Source organism: Mytilus trossulus, chromosome 3, assembly GCF_036588685.1.
Source record: "Mytilus trossulus isolate FHL-02 chromosome 3, PNRI_Mtr1.1.1.hap1, whole genome shotgun sequence".
NCBI lineage: Eukaryota > Metazoa > Mollusca > Bivalvia > Mytilida > Mytilidae > Mytilus > Mytilus trossulus.
In genome coordinates, this window is record NC_086375.1 from 18,432,561 (window position 1) to 18,458,181 (window position 25,621).

Here is a 25,621-nt window from a genome sequence, read left to right on the forward strand (position 1 = left end):
AAATGAACGAAAAACAAATGAGGGCCCTCATGGGGTTTTTGATTATGTGATTACTTGGCCGTTTTTTTAATGATTATTTGATTATTAAGCCAAATATTTCATGATTATTTGATTACCTAGGACTGTATTTTTAGTTTATGATTATTTGATTACTAAAGATAAGCAAATATTTAATGATTATGTGATTATATTGGCAAAAAATGGTGATTATGTGATTACTAGGACCCCCCATGAGGGGCCTCACAAATATGTAACACATAAACAAACGACAACCACTGAATTAGATTAAAGCTGTATTTTGAAGATTTACAGTGGCGGATCCAGGGGGTTGGGAGTCCAGGGGTTGGACTCCCCTTTTTTTTTGGACGACCAATGCATTTGGATGGGGACATGTGGTTGTAACCCGCCACCCTTTATCCTGTGTTAGGAACCCCCGTTTAAAATGGCTGGATCGTTTGAAAAATAAGTCTCTGGTATCATACAAATCCTTGGTGGATTCTGTCATATTTGTTCACATTAAATTTCCTATCCCATATCTTGGACCAAAGCATAGACTATATCTCTGCTTGAACCAATTGTAGAGTGCGTCTATATAATTGTGAAAGATGATCAGATTAAGAAGTTGATGGTATCATAATCGTCTGCAATTTTTTGTACTATCAGGCAGGTGAAAAAAGTTGAATTCTGGTGGATTCCAAGCTGTTTAAGACTTAATAAGCTTGTTATAAAACAAACCAATCACAAATTATAACTACATATCACAAGAACTTTCGTTAATAATTGTACAAAAGTCATCTACATGAACCAAATTAATAACATGGCAGACGACACCGGTATTAAGTGACCACTGCTTATTAATAGAAACTGTAAGATACAGGAAAATTCCCAGAGATTTAAGACTATGTACACATTGTGATGTACTAGATGATGAGTTTCATTTCTTTTTTAAATGTAAAATAAATGAACAATTAAGAAAAGAATTTTTAAATGAAAATAAATATAATAACTTAAATGATATATAGATAAATTAAAACATATCCTCAATCCTGAAACAAAACAGGACACTTGCAAATTAGGCTCCTTTTTACAAAAGTCACTAAGACTGAGGGCAGGGAGTCCTTGATATAATTTGAATCTCTTATATATATATATATATTTCGATCCCTAACATCACTGAAGAGACATTTATTGTCGAAATCCGGATATGGTGTACTAAAGAAATATTGACGCCGAAGTTTGTGGCTATACATCCTGTCCACAAGTTAACAATTTTTTTTTTATCGTGACGTATTAAATTTATATTGAGATCCATTTTGTAACATCTTGTGATCAATTTTGTTTGGCAATCGCCAATGGCAGTCAGCAGGGTTAAAGAACATCAGTTGTTCGACCTGTTAGTCAAATGCGTTTTGTTTAAATATACTTTTTCACTCTTTTGGTCTTTTGGAAAATGTTGTTTGTGCTGTTTTTAGACCCTTCTACAACGAAATTTGTTTGACATGCACACGTATAAAAATTGCGGTTTTTATCCAACGCAGTCATAGGTTTGAACGTAGTTTTCAATTTAGACTCGTTTATATTTTTTGTTTGGGCATGTATCATATTTTCCCTCCAGATTATATGATCCGTTCATCCTATATATTGACTCTTAAAATTCAAGAGTTAATCTAAAAATGAGGGTACTTTCTCTAAAAATGAGGGTACTTTTTATATGGCCTTCCAAATACCGTTTCGATCCCTAACATCACTGAAGAGACATTTATTGTCGAAATCCGGATATGGTGTACTAAAGAAATATTGACGCCGAAGTTTGTGGCTATACATCCTGTCCACAAGTTAACAATTTTTTTTTTATCGTGACGTATTAAATTTATATTGAGATCCATTTTGTAACATCTTGTGATCAATTTTATTTGGCAATCGCCAATGGCAGTCAGCAGGGTTAAAGAACATCAGTTGTTCGACCTGTTAGTCAAATGCGTTTTGTTTAAATATACTTTTTCACTCTTTTGGTCTTTTGGAAAATGTTGTTTGTGCTGTTTTTAGACCCTTCTACAACGAAATTTGTTTGACATGCACACGTATAAAAATTGCGGTTTTTATCCAACGCAGTCATAGGTTTGAACGTAGTTTTCAATTTAGACTCGTATATACATGTATATATATATATATTGATTTTAAAAAAAAAAGACAAATTATAGTTCAAAGTGTCTCCATTGTTTATTTTCATTGTTTTATGTAAACTGTATATTATGTATAATGTTTTAAGCCATTGGTCCATATGGGCGTAAAGTGCTTTTCAATAAAGAAATTAAAAGACCCTCTAACATCGGGCACATCGTTTATATATATTCCATTTAACAGAGCGGCCGTGAAACTTGGTCACAAGGCCTAGTACACGTACTGCCTAAGCGGGGGGTCTCATTGGGGCGGGGTTCCGATCCGGAATCCCGCTTACTGTTTGTCAAATTTCCGTATCCCGCTTACACAATGTACGTAAGCAATTCTCATTTTTTGTTATTTCCCGGGTCCCGCAAGACCCCATTTCCCGTTTTTACGCCACAATAATTTGACTTTCACGTGTCACGCTTACAAAAAATCGGCAATCCCGCGTCACGCTTAGACCCCAATGAGACCCACTTAGCGGGGTATTCCACTTAAATATTACATTTTGTCATTCAGATTTTTGCCCTTTCACCGCAACATGTGTCCACGTTCACTGTTAAAAAGTCAGTTATCCATCCAGGCCTAATATTGATCAATGTTAGGGCCTACCGTATGGCATACAGTTTCTTTAATAATCTCTTGTGAGGTAGCTTTGTCAAAGGATACAGCGAAATCAAGGACATACATGAACTATATCTGTCGGGTAACATTAGCCTACATGTATGCCGATGATCGTTAAAACATTTATCAATCAAAGCAGGAACATATTCATAAACTTGAAATCGAATTGATTTTAAGTGACAATCTGTTTAAAATAATAAAATCAAAACGAACAGTACAAGTCTAAGATAGCTTTTAGCAATGTTCAGCATTTTCTCTCTTTCTCAATAATATTAAAACCCAACATCAAGTAATTCCCTCGCATATCTGTTCTGTTGGTTTTTTTTTTTTTTTGGTTTGGTAACAGGAACGTACGTTTATGATATATAATATCATCATATCATTCCGTCCATCCTAAACTATCTAATATTTTGAACTGTAGGCCCAAAAGCTTGAAAAGACTAGCTGCGCGGTGAAAACTCATTTATCCTCTAAAACAGACTAGTCCGTGGGTTCTTACAATGGATGCGGAAACAAACATGCCTGACTTGCAAACCATGAAATATTAAATACTCAGACTTTTAACAGTTAATCCATTGGTACGGAATACACCTTATTTTGCAATGTTAATTGCAAGACTGCGAGTGCGCTGTGTGGCACTGGTGTATCTTATACAGTGTAAATGTTGTAAACAGTATATCATAATTATACTGACGAAGGATATATGTTATCCGAAATATCTATATAGTTATACCCTTTGTTATCTCCTTACTTCTTTGACATGGTTCTCTTTTCCCCCTTGGTTTCTACTTACTACATCGTCTTGGTTCTCTTCTATTCCTTAACTAGAGGGCCTTGGTGTACATTACGGTCAGGATTCTACTTTGTTAAACAAAGGACGCACATTTTGACAAGAATAGAATTCACGCTAGATTCTGTTTTGGTGATGGTGACGTGTTTGTGGATCTTACTTTACTGAACATTCTTGCTGTTAAAAAGGATCTCTTTCTATAATGAACTGGGACCTGTAGTTTCAGAGGAAAATATTTTTGTAAAAATAATTTTATAAAAATTGAAGAAAAAATTCTTAAAAAGGCAAAAACTCCAGAAGGGGTCAATTGACAATTTTGATCATGCGGACTTATTTGCAGAGCTTATAATTACTTTTCTGAACAATTTGGCTGGTTACAGTTTATCTCTATCTAGAATAATATTCAAGATAATCTCCAAAAACTGCAAAATTTCCTTAAATGTACCAATTCAGGGGCAGCAACCAAACAAGGGGTTGTTTGATGCGTCTGAAAATTTCAGGGCAGTCAGATCTTGACCTGGTTAAACAAATTTACTCCTATTTGCCATAATGCTTTAGTTTCAGAGATGTAAGCCAAAAACTGCATTTTACCCCTATGTTATATTTTTAGACTTAGCGACCGTCTTTGTTGATGAATGGGGTCATCGGATACATTTTTAAACTAAATACAGTAATAACGATTAAGGTCAAGTTTTGTTTAATTTGGCTCAGTAGTTTCAGAGAAAAGTCTCACTTGGCTCCTTTTGGCCAGGTGAGCTTAACAAAAAAGGGGCGAAAGATAACAGAGGAACATTTAACCTCACAAATCGAAAATAAACTGACAACGCTATGGCTAAAAGAGAAAAATTCAAAGAGACAAACAATTGTACACAAAACATAACAAAGAAAACTAAAGACTCAGCAACACGAACCCCACCAAAAAACTGGGATGCTTCGGAACGCTTCGAAGATTCTGCTACAGATGTGGCATCCGTCGTGTTGATCATGTAAGTACAAACCCAGTTCCATGTCTTATTCGGTAGGTCACATTAGTGGAATATTGAAAACAACACGTTATTAATTTCTTGCGTCCGAAGCGCTTTTCTGGATTTACCTTCATCAGGAACGCTCAAAGCAAAACATTTGAAATCCGAAGATGCATAAGTACCGAAACCGTTGAAGAGCTGTATGTCAAAAATACCTAAAATAAATAGCCAAATTCATCTAAAGCCAACTTTGCCTGAGGGAGTTGAAACCTTAGTTTCTTAATAATTTATAAATTTATGAACGGACAAATTTTAGTAAAGTTTGTTAAATCATGTCAGTACCGAAATACTGACTACTGAGCTGATGATACCCTCGGGGACTGATAGTCCACCAGCAGAGCTATCGACCCAGTGATGTAAAATATTGAAAACAACACGTTATTAATTTCTTGCGTCCGAAGCGCTTTTCTGGATTTACCTTCATCAGGAACGCTCAAAGCCAAACATTTGAAATCTGAAGATGCATAAGTACCGAAACCGTTGAAGAGCTGTGTGGAAAGTGGACGGTGGTGTAGTTACGACATCAGGAACATATCCGCTATTATCTATATCCCATTACGGTCAACCAACTCGGGATGGCGTCCATAAAATTTACGAAGGGATGATTTCAACTTCAACAGTTGGGACTCCTGATTTAATAGCTTCCTTGTTAGAAACAATCCTTTATCAAAGAAATCACGATTTATAATACAAGCCTGGGAATACGTATCAACTCGGAGACATATACACAATAAGCAGGTGCTGCTGGTATGTTGCTGCTAGAAATGAAAAGTTCATAACTGGAGTCATCACTTTTGTCCTAAAGTTTTGTGTTCAACCGACCGTCATTGATAGTTTGTTGAAAAACACGTCATCCAAACGTAACAAATATGTTGTCAATCAAGAAAATCAAGCATCTTGATGTAATGTCAGTTTCAAAGCTTTTTTTGTTTGATCATAGTTATTTTTAACAAAGTTGGATTTATTCCTCCTCTACGTTGGCCATTATTTTTTATGAAACACTGCAATACTAGTACCAACTCTTTCGATTTGTCTTTGGAAAGAGGAATTCTTGTGTAAAGTGTAGAATAGTCGAATGATTTTATACTATTGCAAGGTGAAATAGTCTTAGATTGAACTCTAAAAGATCTTTGGATTTTTTTAGCATCAAACTCTGATTCACGCCACCTCAAGAATAAGCAGTTTCACAATAAATTTGAAGCCCGCTATGAATGCTGATAGAATTGACGTTAACAATTCAGAAAGATGTGGAACACTTGCCCAGTAGTCAGCACTTTTTGTGCTGACATGAATTGCATTGATATGGTTATATTACAAATTTACTGTTTACAAATTTTTGAATTTTTTGAAATACTAAGGCTTTTCTACATCAGGCATAGATTATCTTAGCTGTATTTGGCAAAACTTTTAGGAATTTTGGTCCTCAATGCTCTTCAACTTCGTAGCTTATTTGGCTTTTTAACTTTTTTGGATTCGAGCGTCACTGATGAGTTATTTGTAGAAACGCGCGTCTGGCGTATTTACTAAATTTAGTCCTGGTATCCATGATGAGTTTATTGGAAGACCCAGTAATAAACCGTTGTTTGTTAGAACACTTATATCGCTTAGTTATCCAATAAGGTGATTCAAGATCCGGTTATTCATTTTATTGAAATTCCAAAGAAACATAGAACAGACCTATATGATTATCCAGAATTTCCTCTTCAGTAAGTGTCATGGGGGTAAATGTTGAGTTTCCAAGCGAATTGTCAATACCTAATTCATTTATCAAGCAGTTTATGTAAATTTGATTTACACACAAAAACGACGTTGTTTGGGGCTTTATCTGCGGGGACAACAACACATTTGTCGTTGAGGTAGGACAAGTGTTTTGCAACATTTGAGTCTGTAAAGATTGATGTAGCATGAGTATTGATAGGCCCATTCAGTGTCTTAATTCTGATTTGTATCAACGAGCTCACAGCCTTAACGCATTCGCAAGAAGTATCTGGGATTTCTTTCACGCGTATTACTTATTGCCTAGCATAATCCTCGACTGGACCCATAAAGTATTTTGAATTTTTGTTTCCTATTGATGGATTTAGGTTTATGATATTTCGGGCCTTTATATAACACATTTCGCAGGGAATTGTTATTGACAATGTTGAGGGCACCGGTAATAACGTTGCCAGCTGGATTATATTTGAATGGGGAACTAACACATGTGCAGTTAGGAGGTTAAGACATGAAGTCGTCAATATTGAGATCCATCACCACGTGTTTGTAATTGAGTTTTTTAGTTGCAATTGGTTTGGTATAGGTATAAGAAAGGATATGAGGTATTTTCGATTGGACTACTAAGTAATTTATGATGAATGATATTACCCAAGTTGATGGCATCGAGACCCTTTTTGGCAAAGGAAAGTTTAAGAGAGGATCCCTAATATCTTCTCACCCCTTGAATTGGTTTTCTAATGCCCCTTGGTATTTTCTCATCCCTTGATTTGATTTCCTGATGCCCATTTGGTATGCTCGTACTTTGACATGGATTTCTAATGATCCCTTTGTAACTAAAATATTTAACTCCCCCTTGACTTAACGTTTCAGAAATTCTAATACCCCCGCCTTCGGTATAGATCTATGACTCGATTTCCTTATGCCCATTAGTACATTATTTCTTTGGATTTATTTTCTAATGCCATTGGCATCTGCCTGCCCTTTGACTTGGTTTTCTGATGTCTTTTAGTTATCTTCTTTGAATGATATTCGACTTGGTTTTTAATTTCCCCTTGGTATGTTCATACTTCTTCGACTTGCTTTTCAGTTGTCTCTCAGAATATACGTATCTCTACGACTTTGTTCACTTATGTGCTGTTGATATTTTCTTTTTTATCCTTATAATATTTTTTTTTTCAAATTGGGTATTCTTCTTCTCCCTTTGTATCTTTATCCCCTGCCTGGGTGTTTTAAATCTTATTTGATATCTTTCTACCCTTTGACTCGGTGTTCTTATACTCCACTTGTATCTTCTCATTCTTTGCTTTGTTTTTGTCTCTCCTTGTATCGGGTTACCGTTTGACTTGGTGTTCTCATGTGTTCAAATTTCCCATTTGTATCTTCCTACCCTTTGAATTACCGGGTTTATTTTTATTATCTATTGGTATCTACCTATCCTTTGACCCGGGTGTCTCCAATTCACCATTTGACTTGGGTTTCTAGTGCGCCTTTGGTATCTCCTTAATCTTTGACTTGGCTTTCATCCCTTGACACTTTTCTTCTTTGGCATGCTAGTACGTTTTTCAATGCTCTCTTGGTATCTTCTTTCCTTTGATTTGTGTTTCTAATGCCCTTGACATCTTATTTCGTTACCTTATATTCTATAATGCCAACTTTGACATGTGTAGTTAGCAGACTGGATTGTCTTTTAAAGGTTAGTAAAAATGTTAAATTTGTTTAATAGTTTATCTTATAAATATTAGCAGAAACATGTGTGTGAAGTTAGCAGCCGGTTCGTTATTCGATATTCGATATTCAATATCCAACCGGCTGCTAGCAGTCGGTTGGATATTCAAAATTAAGTTGAAAATAAAAAAAGAATAATACTAAATAGCATTAAAAGCATGATTTTTATAGTTTAAAAAAAGAACTGTTAAGATACGTAGGAAATAGTTTCATGACCTCTTCTATGGCAAGCCAAAGTGGACAAAAAGAGCTATTTTCTAATATTAGAAAATCATTTTCTTATATTAAAAAATCATTTTCTAATATTAGAAAATCATTTTCTAATATTAGAAAATCATTTTCTGATATTAGAAAATCATTTTCTAATATTAGAAAATCATTTTCTGATATTAGAAAATCATTTTCTAATATTAGAAAATCATTTTTTAATATTAGAAAATCATTTTCTAATATTAAAAAATAAGGTACTTTTTAATATTAGAAAATGATTTTTTAATATTAAAAAATCATTTCTTAATATTAGAAAATCCTTTTTTAATATTAGAAAATCATTTTTTAATATTAGAAAATCATTTTTTAATATTAGAAAACCATTTTTTAATATTAGAAAATCATTTTCTAATATTAAAAAGTACCTTATTTTTTAATATTAGAAAATGATTTTCTAATATTAAAAAATGATTTTCTAATATTAAAAAATGATTTTCTAATATTAGAAAATGATTTTCTAATATTAGAAAATGATTTTCTAATATTAGAAAATGATTTTCTAATATTAGAAAATGATTTTTTAATATTAGAAAATGATTTATTAATATTAGAAAATGAATTTCTAATATAAGAAATTACTTTTGATTTTCTAATATTAGAAAATGAATTTCTAATATTAAAAAATGATTTTCTAATATTAGAAAATGATTTTCTAATAAATTTCTAATATTTAAAAATCATTTATTAATATTAAAAAATGAATTTCTAATATAAGAAATTACTTTTGATTTTCTAATATTAGAAAATGAATTTCTAATATTAAAAAATGATTTTCTAATATTAGAAAATGATTTTCTAATATTAGAAAATGATTTTCTAATATTAAAAAAGCATTTTCTAATATTAAGAAATCATTTTCTAATATTAGAAAATCATTTTCTAATATTAGTAAATAGACTTTTTCTTTTTTAATATTAGAAAATGATTTTTTAATATTAGAAAATGATTTTTTAATATTAGAAAATGATTTTCTAATATTAGAAAATGATTTTCTAATATTAGAAAATAGCTCTTTTTGTCCACTTTGGCTTGCCATACTCTTCAAGCTGTCGCAAATTCTCGTTGTTCTCGAAAATAAACCCTTTTCTAATTTGCATATTTGTCTAAATGTAATATATATTGTTGTCAATAAAAACAAATCAAAGAGGTACAGTACTTTTATACAGGATTTTTCTTAAAAACAAAAACAAAAACCGATTACTCTAGAAAACAATTAGGATTATAAATAGAAATATTTATGGAAAGCCCATAAAAGAAATATACAGTGAAAAGCTACTTGAAACCGCTTAAATGAGGGTGAGACCCCCCTGGTATTTCAATGTCCATAAAATTTAAGAAAATCATAGACTCTGTATATATAAAGGTTGTATCAGAAGGATTGCCAAGAATAATGTCATATTCGATATCTATGGAGGGCTTGTATTGTCACTTTTCAGCTAAAAATTATCAAAATTTTAGGACAAAAAGTACAGGGCAATGGTGAGAGCCCCCTAATTGCTCAATCTTTCTAATATTATGCAGACATTTAGTCAATAGGTAGATACACACGTAACTAAAAGGAATTTGGGTAGACTTCCTGTCTTTTATGTTTACGGAGCGCCCAAAGTGCCAGTTGGATATTCAAAATATATAGTGAAAAGCTACCTGAGACCGCTTAAATGAGGGTGAGACCCCCCTGGTCTTTCAATGTCCACAAAATTTAAGTAAATCATAGGCTCTATATATAAAGGTTGTGTCAGAAGGATTACCAAGAATAATGTCATATTCGATATCTATGAAGGGCTTGTATTTTCACTTTTCAGCTAAAAATTATCAAAATTTTAGGACAAAGGGCACAGGGCAATGGTGAGAGCCCCCTCATTGCTCAATCTTTCTAATATTATGCAGACATTTAGTCAATAGGTAGATACACACGTAACTAAAAGGAATTTGGGTAGACTTCCTGTCTTTTATGTTTACGGAGCGCCCAAAGTGCCAGTTGGATATTCAAAATATATAGTGAAAAGCTACCTGAGACCGCTTAAATGAGGGTGAGACCCCCCCTGGTCTTTAAATGTCCACAAAATTTAAGTAAATCATAGGCTCTATATATAAAGGTTGTGTCAGAAGGATTACCAAGAATAATGTCATATTCGATATCTATGAAGGGCTTGTATTTTCACTTTTCAGCTAAAAATTATCAAAATTTTAGGACAAAGGGCACAGGGCAATGGTGAGAGCCCCCTCATTGCTCAATCTTTCTAATATTATGCAGACATTTAGTCAATAGGTAGATACACACGTAACTAAAAGGAATTTGGGTAGACTTCCTGTCTTTTATGTTTACGGAGCGCCCAAAGTGCCAGTTGGATATTCAAAATATATAGTGAAAAGCTACCTGAGACCGCTTACATGAGGGTGAAACCCCCTGGTCTTTCAATGTCCACATAATTTAAGTAAATCATAGACTCTGTATATATAAAAGTTGTATCAGAAGGATTACCAAGAATAATGTCATATTCGATATCTATGAAGGGCTTGTATTGTCACTTTTCAGCTAAAAATTATCAAAATTTTAGGACAAAGGGCACAGGGCAATGGTGAGAGCCCCCTCATTGCTCAACCTTTCTAATATTATGCAGACATTTAGTCAATAGGTAGATACACACGTGACTAAAGGGAATTTGGGTAGACTTTCTGTCTTTTATGTTTACGGTGCGCCCAAAGTGCAAGTTGGATATTCAAAATATATAGTGAAAAGCTACCTGAGACCGCTTAAATGAGGGTGAGACCCCCCTGGTCTTTCAATGTCCACATAATTTGAGTAAATCATAGGCTCTGTATATATAAAGGTTGTATCAGAAGGATTACCAAGAATAATGTCATATTCGATATCTATGGAGGGCTTGTATTGTCACTTTTCAGCTAAAAATTATCAAAATTTTAGGACAAAAAGTACAGGGCAATGGTGAGAGCCCCCTAATTGCTCAATCTTTCTAATATTATGCAGACATTTAGTCAATAGGTAGATACACACGTGACTTAAAGGAATTTGGGTAGACTTTCTGCCTTTTATGTTTACGGTGCGCCCAAAGTGCAAGTTGGATATTCAAAATATATAGTGAAAAGCTACCTGAGACCGCTTATATGAGGGTGAAACCCCCTGGTCTTTCAATGTCCACATAATTTAAGTAAATCATAAACTCTGTATATATAAAGGTTGTATCAGAAGGATTACCAAGAATAATGTCATATTCGATATCTATGAAGGGCTTGTATTGTCACTTTTCAGCTAAAAATTATCAAAATTTTAGGACAAAGGGCACAGGGCAATGGTGAGAGCCCCCTCATTGCTCAACCTTTCTAATATTATGCAGACATTTAGTCAATAGGTAGATACACACGTGACTAAAAGGAATTTGGGTAGACTTCCTGTCTTTTATGTTTACGGAGCGCCCAAAGTGCCAGTTGGATATTCAAAATATACAGTGAAAAGCTACCTGAGACCGCTTAAATGAGGGTGAGACCCCCCCCCCCCCTGGTCTTTCAATGTCCACAAAATTTAAGTAAATCATAGACTATGTATATATAAAGGTTGTATCAGAAGGATTACCAAGAATAATGTCATATTCGATATCTATGAAGGGCTTGTATTTTCACTTTTCAGCTAAAAATTATCAAAATTTTAGGACAAAGGGCACAGGGCAATGGTGAGAGCCCCCTCATTGCTCAATCTTTCTAATATTATGCAGACATTTAGTCAATGGGTGCTATAAACAGTTTCGTATAAAAAACTAGGGGTTATTCCCTGACTAAAAATAACCATGGAGGGAAACCCCTGTTTATTAACTCAATTGGTGCAAAAGTATCATGTTTTTTGTGTTTGATTGTAAAAAATAGTTAATTAGCTTTCAATTAAAACAGGTTGAATGATAGAAATATTTTTAAAAATTAAATTAACTTTATATGCTTTGAGGGGAGACAACTTTGTAAACATCCTGTTTTTTTGGCAGTGAAAATTGAAAACTTATTTGCAGCCACTGTAGCTCTTTTCGGAGCAGGAAACCGTACCCTGAAACAAGATTTTTTTGAAAGGCCAGGTAAAAACCTACAAATTTCATACAGTTTTGATTATGAAAAATGTGCATGGATCATGTCTTCATGTCTGTGCACATGACCTGGTTTCAAGTTTTTTCTGTCAAAATTAGAGCTTTTTTCCCCCATGTTCATTGGATGGAATGTTTTTAATATATTAAAAGTACACATTATTTTTATTTCATTATAAACTAGAGAACATTCTGATTCCAGTGATATCAAGTTTTATACAAGTATCTTTATTAATCAGTCCACCACTAAGGGTCACTTATGCATGGTCCCTAAAAATGTGACGTCATAGAAAAAAACTGTTGATTGCACCCAATAGGTAGATACACACGTGACTAAAAGGAATTTGGGTAGACTTCCTGTCTTTTATGTTTACGGTGCGCCCAAAGTGCCAGTTGGATATTCAAAATATATAGTGAAAAGCTACCTGAGACCGCTTAAATGAGGGTGAGACTCCCCTGGTCTTTTAATGTCCACAAAATTTAATTAAATCATAGACTCTGTATATATTAAGGTTGTAGCAGAAGGATTGCCCAGAATAATGTCATATTCGATAACTATGGAGGGCTTGTATTGTCACTTTTCAGCTAAAATTTATCACAATTTTAGGACAAAAGGTACAGGGCAATGGTGAGAGCCCCCTTATTGCTCAATCTTTCTAATATTATGCAGACATTAAGTCAATAGGCAGATACACACGTGACTAAAAGGAAGTAGGGTAGACTTCCTGTCTTTTATGTTTACGGAGCGCCCAAAGTACCAGTTGGATATTCAAAGTATATAGTGAAAAGCTACCTGAGACCGCTTAAATGAGGGTGAGACCCCCCTGTTCTTTCAATGTCCACAAAATTAAGGAAAATCCTAGACTCTGTATATATAAAGGTTTTATCAAAAGAATTGCCAAAAATAATGTCATATTCGATATTTATGGAGGGCTTGTATTGTCACTTTTCAGCTAAAAATTATCAAAATTTTAGGACAAAGGGCACAGGGCAATGGTAAGAGCCCCCTAATTGCTCAATCTTTCTAATATTATGCAGACATTTAGTCAATAGGTAGATATACTCGTGACTAAAAGGAATTTTGCTAGACTTCCTGTCTTGTATGTTTACGGAGCGCCCAAAGTGCCAGTTGGATATTCAAAATATTAAGTGAAAAGCTACCTGAGACCGCTTTAATAAGGGTGAGACCCCCTGGTCTTTCAATTTCCATTAAATTCAACTGAAGTGTAGATTTTATATATATAAATGATTGTATCAAAAGTCGAATATTCTTGAACGGACTGTTTGCTGCAGATCAGATCAGACCAGAACCCTAGGCCTAGCAGAATCGATGACTTAGTTTCAAATACAAACCGTCACTATAGGTTGAAGGGAAAATATATAGACCTTTATCACGCACCTTCACACAACCACCCCTTTTGGTGTTAAATCTAGGTCCAAATGCATTGTTGATCGCTATTTCACACAGACAACTTAGGGCTCCAACACCTCATGCTGACATGAATTGTGTTCGCCAACATAGGAAGGGCTCGCATTGCCCTTTCCGCTAACATGGATAGGAATCCACTTTCTTTTTGAATGTTTTTCTTCAATTGGTTAGTGCTTTTTTCCACTAAAACCATTTTGTAGGAGCTTGGTGATCTTTTCAATCAGTCGCGGGGTAAGCAACATCTTGTGTTCACCTTGCAGGTTTGTGTGGGATAAACGAATGGTGACCGGGAAACCATTTGTGTCTGCTCTCTGTAATATTTGGATTGACCTTTTATAAAGTTCAAACCGTATTTCGATAGACTATTTATTCATGCCTCGCGAAGATGGAAGCGGGTGGTGAGATGTTCTCTGCAGAGATTGTGTAGGATCGCCGTCTGGATCGGTGAGGTATGTCTGCATGCGATTGATGGTTCTCAAGATCACGGGTAAGTACACCGTATTTTTGGGGGGTTTTAAAGATCTTTACCCCGGGATCGATTGCGGGGGGAGGGGGGAAGCTTCAGATAGAAGACTGTTGGGTGCCGTGTATGTAGCTGCTATTGATGATGCCACTGTTCACCAGGATGCTGTTGATGCTTCTGATTCTAACAATGTATTCACCCTCCTTGTAACATGTGTTGCCCGATCAAATGTGTAAAGCTGTCTCTTAAATCCCAATGTGGTGTTCGATTCCTTAAATTGTAGTTGGGGGAGGGGGGTTGAACCGAGTAAAAATGCAACTGTCGTTTCCAGAGACAAGGATGGAAACCCATGTTTTTGGTCTGTGTTGTGGACGATTTGCTGCAACAGTGTGGTGTCCATTTATTTATTAAAACACAACATTCAACTACTGACCGACCGATTCGAACTGGAGGCCTAGGACTCCTACGGAGATTGGAAGTGCAAATGCTTCGGTGTTGGCGGGAACATAACGCTCGAATTCCGCTCGAATCTGGATGTCCGCTCGGACTGATGACTTACATCGATGACAAACAGCGGCTCTATGTCAATGAAATCAGAGGGGTTGACACCACCGTTACTGAGGAGGGTTTTAATGTTGTAGAATTTCTTTCTGGAGTCTACATCCTCCTTGAACACTCTGGCAACCTTGTTTTGTGAAAAACACGACATTAAAGTCGACGGCTGAGAAGGGTTTAGCTTTGAGGGTGACATGGATATTTTGCAATCGACAGCGATTGAACACGGAAGCATTATGGGTTTTGTCATTATCTCTGTCGGTTTGAAAGGCAACGATAATATATCTTGGCTTTTCTTGACCACTATTGGCAGCTAGGCGGCGGTTAAACTGTGAGGCTTGGGGAATGGCTATGAAATCACACTGTCTCATGCAAAATCCACAGAGGATCGTCGATTTTTTCTGGATGGTTTTGTACAGTTGCATCTTGTTTTCGTCTGCAGGAGTGACGCTCCAGAGTTGGTAAGTTGGGCGCCGGCTTAAGGTTCGAATTCGTGAAGCTAGTTGTAATATTTTTGAAGACTTTCAACGAAGGTCAACCCTTCTGTGATTGTAAGGATGTCAGACATTATGTATTTATTTATAGCATTGGAGGAAGTTGGGATTGTTCCGATGCCAGGACCAGAGATGAGATTGTTTAACTGGGTTTGGTTGTTCGGCTTTCTGCATTTAACACTGAGCTGTTGATTGGGCTTGCAGCGTTGGTCAATGGGTTTTCGAGTGCGGGTCACTTTGTCAACGACATGGTTAACGACTACCACCTACCACTCCTATCATGGCTGCATTGGTGGCAGTGCTCATAGGCCTGTTTTTCAATGTCTTGGCAGCAGAGGAGGTGAACATACGACCAGCGATACTGGCGATAGTGTCAAAAAAACTTCTACTACCGTATGCATACTTTCGAGCAAAACCTTTCTTAATTGAGGATATTTCGATGGAGTTGCTTATATTCCTTGATGATGATGTGTTCACCTTTCTTTATGGCATCGAGGATCGCCATAATCGCGTTGTGCACACCATTGTTTCCAGCACGGTATGCAGTGTTGCACAAATCAAATTTAAAGCGATAGAAGAGCTGGTCAAAGTCGGAGGGTAGAAACACGGTTTGAAGTCCGCTACAATGATTATCTTGCTTTAGTTGTGAGTCACAATCTTCGACCACTTTTAGATCTTTATCGCCTTAGGGTTCTCGAGAGGGTTAATTGCCTTGATACATGGCACCGGAACTGGGACAACATCCCTAATGCGCCTTGAAATGAGGAACTCAAAAGTCACGTGTAAAGAAAAAATCTCTGTGTAGTGATATTGGGCATGTTTCTATTTTTAGCAAATGACTGAACTTAATTATTTGTGGTGATAAGAAAAGTAGAGGAACATAAAATAAATGTGTAAAAACTATGGAGCTATTGAATGTGTTCAAAGTATTAGATTTTCAAAGAACTTATTGTGTTAAAAATGGGATATCCAAGTTAATGATATGGACTGAGCTACATGAAAATACGTTACCATTACCGCTTATGTAAAAACAATTAAAGATTTTGACCCAACTGTTCAGGATCTCTGCATAGTCGACAAGGTCTTAAAAACTTCGGGCTCGAAAGATTCTGATTTCTTTTTCACCATGAGTTCACAGAGGTTAAGGGTTCCTTTGTACCCCAATTCATCCACGAAAATAGCATCGCCGTCAGAAGTAACTAGTTAGCTTCCGATGAAGATACCATCGTTTTCAGTTCGAGATCCAAAGGTGTGGTCGGCGAAGGATCGTTACTGATCTGCAAAAACTGCTGTGCTCGAAGTCCGAGGATGGTGTCTATAGGTGGTGCAATGGGTAGTGGGTAGTCAAACTTGGGCGGTAGAGGATGGAGGGCTGTCACTGCTGCAGGAAATTTAAACGATCGTTTAGCTGATTAGTGACTGCCTCTCGCTGAGCCTCAACCACAGGCTTAACACCTTGGAAAGGTCCCGGTTGAGTCTAATCTTTTCGAGGCGATGCTGCATGTTACTGGCTTGAATCTTCCGCTTGATCTCTTGCAACTCCCAGGCGAGCGCCTCACACTGTTTAGGGTCTGTAATCTTTATAAACGTTCATTTATTCAAAGCGTTGACGTGAACCTTCCTAAGTGAAGGTTTGAATACCTGTAAGCGTTTGTTTAAACGCCCCTAACCGTTGGTTTGAACAGTTGTACCTTTCCTGAAACTATAAGCATATATCTATCGAAAGGTTAAAAAAAACACACATGCATTTTTGCTCGTTTTTCCATACATTGAATTGAAAAGGTCGAGCGATCAATATTTGTTGATAAACACTACAATAATTTATGGACCAATGGGTGGTACGGATAGAAAAAATACGGACTGTCAAACAGATAAATACCATATAAAACATGCTAAAAACAATCAAAATGTTCATATAACCCCACTAAGGAGGCTATATTATTCTTCAATTATCTAAAAATCTATTTCATTGTACAAAAACTTTCATATTTAAAAAAGTCACCATGGCCATAATGCGACACTAACTGTGTAATGCTACAGAACCTTATCGTTTTTTGTTTCAACCTTATCGGTAAATCAAAGCACTCAAAGTCCGCGTACACTACGAAAGGGACTCTCATCGGGTGGGTGTTGTTGACCAAAGTCAGCTGGTATGTCCCTTCTTTTGGCAGCTCTGATCATGACTGCCTTGTGGTTGACGCAACACTCTTTGTTGGTTTCCAGAACTTCCTTGCTATAAACGTGGTTAAAGCACATGTAGCCTTCGATCAGCAGTAAGTTGGGTTCTCTCTCCCGCTGTTCACCAACGTTTGAAATGTGCAGCGGGTATACTTCACTATCATCTATTCTAAATACATTAACCGCCAGGGTGGAATTGGCCTTCTCAATTTAATTAATATCCTTAAGGCTTACCAGATTGAGCTCTGTGTAACCCTGTCCGTTTGTTTTGGGTCTACCTGCAAGGCCGTAAGTATGGCCCACTTGAAACACTCCTCTTCTCAAGGGTTGCAAGCATGTCCGTGGTTGAGGGGAAAATCTGGTTTCCCGAGTGAAAGTATCCCACGTTCTCATCATCCATCTTACCTGTTGGGTTAATCTTCACAGTGCAGCATCACATTGACTTGTTATCCTTTCAATGCCCAATCGTCTATAAGTTCCGCTCTTGACATCTGAGAGACCTCAAGGAAGGTCTGCACATCCATGTCAATAATAGTGGTCATCTTTCAGGTAGTAAATACATCTTTAAAGGCTTTCTTCAGTGGATGTACCTCAATTTTATCCCCAATGATTTCCTATCTTATCTGATCTGTTCCTGTAACTTCTCCAGTAGTCGATCTTTCGACATCTTGCTAACCTCTATCAACTCATGCTGTTAGGCTTGGGTGATAATATCCTTCCTAGTATAGGGTTGGGACAACGCTAAAAAAAATGTTGGTCTTCGTTCCAATCAACTGATCCAACTGATCCTTCCTCATCCGGGATTACCATCGGCGGTGGTTCATTTTGGTAATACCACTCAGGGCTTTGACGTTTTCAACAACTAATTCCAGCTATTAATAGCTATTGGATCGATGTCTTAATCTTTATAACAATCCAAAATAAAATTAATTTGTTTCACCCAAAACCAATATCCACGATTAAATGGTTTTTAGACCCAGCTTTTGATCTTTCGATCCTATCGTCCATATCAAAATATATAAAATTCGTGGTAATCATACCCGGTACGCCTGTTTTTTTCATCCCATAGCTCACAATTTGCCGAGCTCAATCGGTCTCTCTCTTTGTCAAGACGGTGGTCAGCTGCTTGTTTAATCTCTCACAATATAGTTGCCCCCTTCCAACGTCAGGTAATAATTTCTGCCTACCTTTTAACTAAATGTCTGCTTAGTAATACAAAGATTGAGAGATTAGAGGGCTATCACCATTGCCCTGTGCCCTTTGTCCTAAAATTCTGATAATTTTTAGCTAAAAAAGTGACAATATAAGCCCTCCATATATATCGAGTATGACAATATTCTGGGAAATCCTTTTAATACCACCTTCATATATACATAGTCTATGATTTAATTAAATTTTATAGACATTGAAAGACCAGGGGGGTCTTACCCTTATTTAAGCGGTCTCCGGTAGATTTTCACTATATATTTTGAATATCCAACTGGCACTTTGTGCGTTACGTATCGCACAAAACAGGAAATGTATCAAAATTCCTTTTAGTCTCGGTTGTATCTATCTACTAACCAAATGTCTGCATAATATTAGACAGATTGAGAGATCAGGGGGCTCTCACCGTCACCCTGTGCCCTTTGTCCTAAAATTTTGACATTTTTTGACTGAAAAGTGACAATCTTAGCCCTCCGTAGATATTGAAGATGACGTTTTTCTAAAACAATCCATCTAATACAATCTTTATATATACAGGGTCAATGATTTGGTTGAGTTTTATGGACATTGAAAGACCAGGGGGGTCTTAACCTCATTTTAGCGGTCTCGGGTAGGTTTTCGCTATATATTTTGAATATCCAACTGGCACTTTGGGCGCTCCGTAAAGATAGAAGACCGGAAGTCTACCTAAAGTCCTTTAAGTCACGTTTGTATCTACCTATTGACTGAATGTCTGTTAAGTATTAGAAAGATTGAGAGATCAGGGGGCTCTCATCGTCACCCTGTGCCCTTTGTCCTAAAATTTTGACATTTTTTGACTGAAAAGTGACAATCTTAGCCCTCCGTAGATATTGAAGATGACGTTTTTCTGAAAAATCCATCTAATACAATCTTTATATATACAGGGTCAATGATTTGGTTGAGTTTTATGGACATTGAAAGACCAGGGGGGTCTTAACCTCATTTTAGCGGTCTCGGGTAGGTTTTCGCTATATATTTTGAATATCCAACTGGCACTTTGGGCGCTCCGTAAAGATAGAAGACCGGAAGTCTACCTAAAGTCCTTTAAGTCACGTTTGTATCTACCTATTGACTGAATGTCTGTTAAGTATTAGGAAGATTGAGAGATCAGGGGGCTCTCACCGTCACCTTGTGCCCTTTGTCCTAAAATTTTGACATTTTTTGACTGAATTTTTTTTTTCGCTTTCCATATATATTTCTATTTATAGTTATAAATATTTCTGGAGTTATTGGTTTTTCTTTTTGTCGTAAGAAATATTATACACAAAAGTACTTCTTTGAAGTCGTTTTTGTGACAAAACTCTATGATACATACAGACAAATAAGTCGCACGGAAAAGGGTTTATCGAGAAATTACGACAGCTTGAAAAGGTCATTTTATGATTCCTACGTATCTAATCAGTCCTTTTGACTATGAAAATCATGCGTTTTATGATATCAAGTATTTAATTTTCTTATGATTTTTCACTAAATTTTAAATATCAAACTGGCTGCTAGCAGCCGGTTGGATATTGAATATCGAATAACGAATAACGAACCGGCTGCTAACTTCACATACATAGCAGAAACGAGTTTAAAGAATTAAAAGATGTTTTCCAGTAAAGTAATTTTAATCACATTCACAAGTAAAATCGTGGTACAGTTTAAATAAATAAGACGCAAAGTTTGAGATAAAATTTAGGTAAATGATTTGTATAAAATATTCTTAACATATAAAAAAGGAATTAACTTATTCGTATAGATAACTTTTGAAAATACAATTCTTAATTTGATATTTGATTGAATATTGAAAGTAAACGAACTAAGGGGAGATAACAGATTACACGACTGTTCATTTATGGCGCGTATACTATTGTCGGGTTTGTATTATTGTTCGATTGATATCGCGAAATATTTGATGTATAACTATGATGGAAAAGTTATGTAATCTTTATTGTAACTATTGTAAATATATGACTAGACTGTGAACCAGAATAAAATGTAGTTAGCAGACTGGATTGTCTTTTAAAGGTCCCGTTGTCATGCCGAGTCCAAGCTAGTTCCCAAACAATGTAACATCTATGTGAGTAGTTCCCCGTAAAAAGGATCGATAAAACCATGAAAGAAAGACTGCAACACGAGTTACAAAGACGGGACCAAGCTAGTCCCAAACAATGTAACATCTATGTTAGCAGTTCCCCGCAAAAAGAATCGATAAAACCATGAAAGAAAGACTACAACACGAATCACAAAGTCGGGACCAAGTTCCCGCATAATATATTTTGCCCGGAGGACACATGATCTTCTAATGCCAACTTTCTATCTTCCTTATTCTTTGATATGGATTTTGATTGCCCACTTGGTACCTCCTAAATGGCATGAAAAACGGATACTAGTATTGTGATAACTTCTTCTTGCCCTTCCGGAGCACCTGAAAACAAACCCAGTTTTCGTGATTCTTAGTCTTTAGTTTTTTATGTTGTGTCTTGTCACTCTTGTGTACTATATTTTGTTTGTCCTTTTCCTTTTTAGCCATGGCGTTGTCAGTTTATTTGTGATCTATGAGTTTGAATGTCTCCCGGGTTACTTTTAGCCCCTTTTCATAATTAAAATTGCAGTCAAACAATTTTTTAAATTATCTAAAATTATGGAATATATCTTTCTCGTGTAAAGCTCTGATTGCTTGATCGGCTTTGGCTATAATCTTTTTCTTTTTTTATCACACAAGTATGTCGAAATGCGCATCTGATGCAGTAAAATTAGTATTGTTTTTGAACGTGACTGCAACAAGTAGGTCGATGCCTCTGCTGGTCTAATGTTACTCCCCGATGTTATTACCAGCCCTGAACGCAGTACTTGCGATAACAACATATTTGAAAATAAGGGATACATCTCCCCCGTGCAAATCTCCGACTCCTTGTCCGGCTTTAGCTATACTTTTTTCTTCTTCATTTTTTTGTTTCGTCAGCTCATCAGTTATTAGAAGTTAAGAATTTTCAAATATTGTGGCCTCAAGCATCACTGAAGAGACCTTTATTTACCTTTTGATTGGCTTTTTATAAGTCTTCAGTTTTTTTAGGGCCAAATATAAATGATACATACTAAAATATTATCTACGTGGAACTAAATGAGATAGTAATACTAGCTTATCATGCTAATGGTAGATAAACTCAATTCGGTTCTCGAGCAGTAACTTTTCTTTGCATTAAACTGGTTCCTCAAGGTTATTCATTATATGAACCCTAACGCCAGTTGGTAATAGAATAATTCTATTGGAAACAATGAGATTTTTAAAGTAACATAGTCTGATATATATAGCCAATGATCGAGTTTGTGATTTTGTGTCCATGTAGAATAATTTAAGTTGTTACTCAGCGTAACAAGGAGATACATCTTTTTTGTAACTCAGTGTCGAGAGGTAATGCATTTATGTTATTCCTCAGTGCTACAAGTTGATGTTTTTCTTTTACTCTGATGCCTTTATGTTTTTACTCTGTTTTACGAAGTGGTGCATTTATAGTATCACCTAGTGTTGTTGTTACTCGGTTTTTACGAAGTGGTGAATTCATAGTATCACCCAGTGTTGCCACTCAGTGTTATTCAGTTATGCATTCATGTTTTGAGACGAGGTGGTGCATTCATACGGTCACTTAGTGTTACTAGGTGTTAATATTTCCATGTTGTTAGTGTGATGAACATGATCGGGCACAACTTTTTGGAATTTTGGGTTCTTAATGCTCTTCAACTTTGTACTTGTTTGGCTTTATAGCTATTTTGATCTGAGCGTCATGATGAGTCTTATGTAGACGAAACGCGCGTCTGACGTATTAAATAATAATCCTGGTACCTTTGATAATCATTTACTGATAACTTCACTGAATTTCAAACCACCAAGCCCAGTGACATCATCACAATGTGGAATAATTTCAAAAGTATCATCAAGTATATAATGACCACATATGTATCAACAAAACAGACTAAAGGAGATATACAATTACAATCAAAGCCAAAGATGGACTAGTCCACACCAACCAAAGCTTCAATATTAAATCAGCAGTTCTAATCTGTCTTCACCAAAGAGGACATTCACAATATGCCACATATGGGTCAAAGTCCATTCCTAAATATGGACAACATCTCAGAAGTGCATCGTGATTCGGAGTACCAACAAAAGAAATCCACTGATTAGAAACTTCAAACTACATGGAAATACCTTATATGTAAATGAGCATAGGAGTCACCATCAATCACGATCAACACTTGAAAATGCTTCCCCTGTAAGGGACCCCTACCAATACAGCATTTAAAAAGATCTAGAACAAGTGCAGATGAGAGCAGCTTGATTCGTGTTAAATGGCGTAACCCCAGGTTGTGTCGGCTCTTTAAATAAGGAACGAAAGATACCAGAGGGACAACCAAACTCATAAATCGAAAATAAGCTGACAACACCATGACTAGAAATTAAAAAGCAAACAGACAAACAATAGTATTCATGACACAACATATAAAACTAAATAATAAGCAACACGAACCCTACCAAAAACTGAAGTGGACGCAGGTGCTCCAGAAGGTTAAGCAGATCCTGCTCCACATGTGGCACCCGTCGTGTTGCTCATGTTATAACGTATCCGGTAAATAGTCTTAATTCGGTAGGTCACATTCATGAAAGGGAAGGGGATTGTAGTTACGACGTAAAGAACATATCCGATATCATCTGCGAAACGGTTATTCCATTACGGCCAACCAACTCAGGATGGCGTCCGTAAAATTTACGATGGGATGATTGATACATATACGCCGTATGCAGGTGCTGCTGGAATGTTACTACTTAGAAATGGAAAGTTCACAATAGGAAAGCTGAAATCATCTCTTTTGTCGTATTGTTTTGTTTTCATCCCACCCTCATTGTCAATTTCTAGATATGAGGCCGACTAAACTGTATTGGTATCCTTTATCTCTAGTTTGATTGGATAGATGCGTTCAACATAGTCACCAAATTTTGAATTATTTTGTGAAAGAACATCATATATATAGCGGAAAGTAAAGTTGGGTATTGCTAACTTCTTATATTTCTTCCTCAGAAGTTCCTGTAGCAAATCAGCCTCATAATAAAAAAAAACCAAGTCGACAAGAGGGGCTCACTTGGTTCCCATTGGAATGCCAAGTTTCCGATCAAGAAATGCAGCATCGTGATAATGCCAGATTCAGAGACTTTTTTGTTTAAATCAGAGTGATCCTTTACAAAGTGGGATTTGTCCCTCCCTAAGACAAGATACTTGTATCTACGATGGTCATTCTTTTTTATGAAACAAAGCAATACCAACTCTTTCAATTTGTCTTTTAGTTTGGAATATGGAATACCTGTGTAGAGTGTAGAAAAGTCAAATGTTTTAATACTATTGCAAGATGAAAGAGTGTTAGATTGTATGTACTCCAAAAGATCTTTGGAATAATGTGTTAATACTATTGCAAGATGAAAGAGTGTTAGATTGTATGTACTCTAAAAGATCTTTGGAATTTTTTAGTATCCACATCTGATTCACGCCACCTCTAGAATAGGCAGTTTCACAATAAATTTAATGGAGAGACTAAGATGGGAGCCTGTTAAAGATCGTCTTACCATGGCCAACAAGATACACAATACTAGTAGTTTGGTAGACATTGACACATCAACTACTACAAACCTGGAGATTCACAGACCAGAGGATGTCATAGCATAACACCATCAGCGTACTGTAAAAGACCAGTACGGATACTCCTTCCCAATATAAACCAGGGAATGGAACACATTACCGGAAAAAGCCGCAACATCAGATACACTAGAAGGGTTCAATGCCAGCTTTACCATACTGCCAGAGGACTTGAAAGGAGCTTCTCACACCTAGAACTCCATAGATCCCAGATATATATTGTCACTCAGTGTAACGAGGTGATGCATTCATATTGTCACTCTTGTATGCGTTCGTGTTGTTACCAAGTAATGTATTCAGGTTTTTACCCAGTGTTACCCAGTAATGCATTCAGGTTTTTACCCAGTGTAGTAATGCATTCAGGTTTTTACCCAGTGTTACCCAGTTATGCATTCAGGTTTTTACCCAGTGTTATTCAGTAATGCATTCAGGTTTTTACCCAGTGTAGTAATGCATTCAGGTTTTTACCCAGTGTTACCCAGTAATGTATTCAGGTTTTTACCCAGTGTTATTCAGTAATGCATTCAGGTTTTTACCCAGTGTAGTAATGCATTCAGGTTTTTACCCAGTGTTATTCAGTAATGCATTCAGGTTTTTACCTAGTGTTATTCAGTAATGCATTCAGGTTTTTACCCAGTGTTACCCAGTAATGTATTCAGGTTTTTACCCAGTGTTATTCAGTAATGCATTCAGGTTTTTACCCAGTGTAGTAATGCATTCAGGTTTTTACCCAGTGTTATTCAGTAATGCATTCAGGTTTTTACCCAGTGTTGCACAGTAATTCCTCCACATTTACTCATGCTACGATGGCGATGCATTCATCTTGTTTATTCAGCATGACCATCTGATGCATTTATGTGTAAATGAGCGATGCTCTGATATTGATACTCAAGAGTTTCATTAAAGAGTTCACACACAGGCATGTTCTAGTTTCACAAAAACAATTGAAATGGACACTACATAGGCTTTACAGTATCCATTTAATTAGCTAATCAATATATATGTTCTGGTCTCATCTCACAAGACGGCAAGTTGTCAGTAGTGACGTGTTTACACCATATGTGATCTAAAGATACCAGATAGTCTAATCTGCAATTTGATCTATTAGAATTCCTGATTGTGACATTTTAGCTGAGTTTGACTGAGTTTGAATTCATATGGTTTAATGTGAGCATAGCAGGAGAGGCTAACCTGATGGTTCCTATTGA

At 36.1% G+C, this 25,621-nt stretch overlaps 1 protein-coding gene across 1 annotated transcript in view; it reads left to right on the plus strand.

The window, feature by feature from the left end:
* The window catches only part of LOC134710313 (protein stum homolog), a 338,001-nt gene extending 324,321 nt beyond the window's left edge, over positions 1-13,680 (plus strand). Inside the window, exon 4 of the transcript XR_010106111.1 lies at positions 13,670-13,680. The gene's annotated coding sequence lies outside the window, so the exon portion shown is untranslated. The remainder of the gene's footprint in view (positions 1-13,669) is intronic.
* Positions 13,681-25,621: the final 11,941 nt, after the last annotated feature.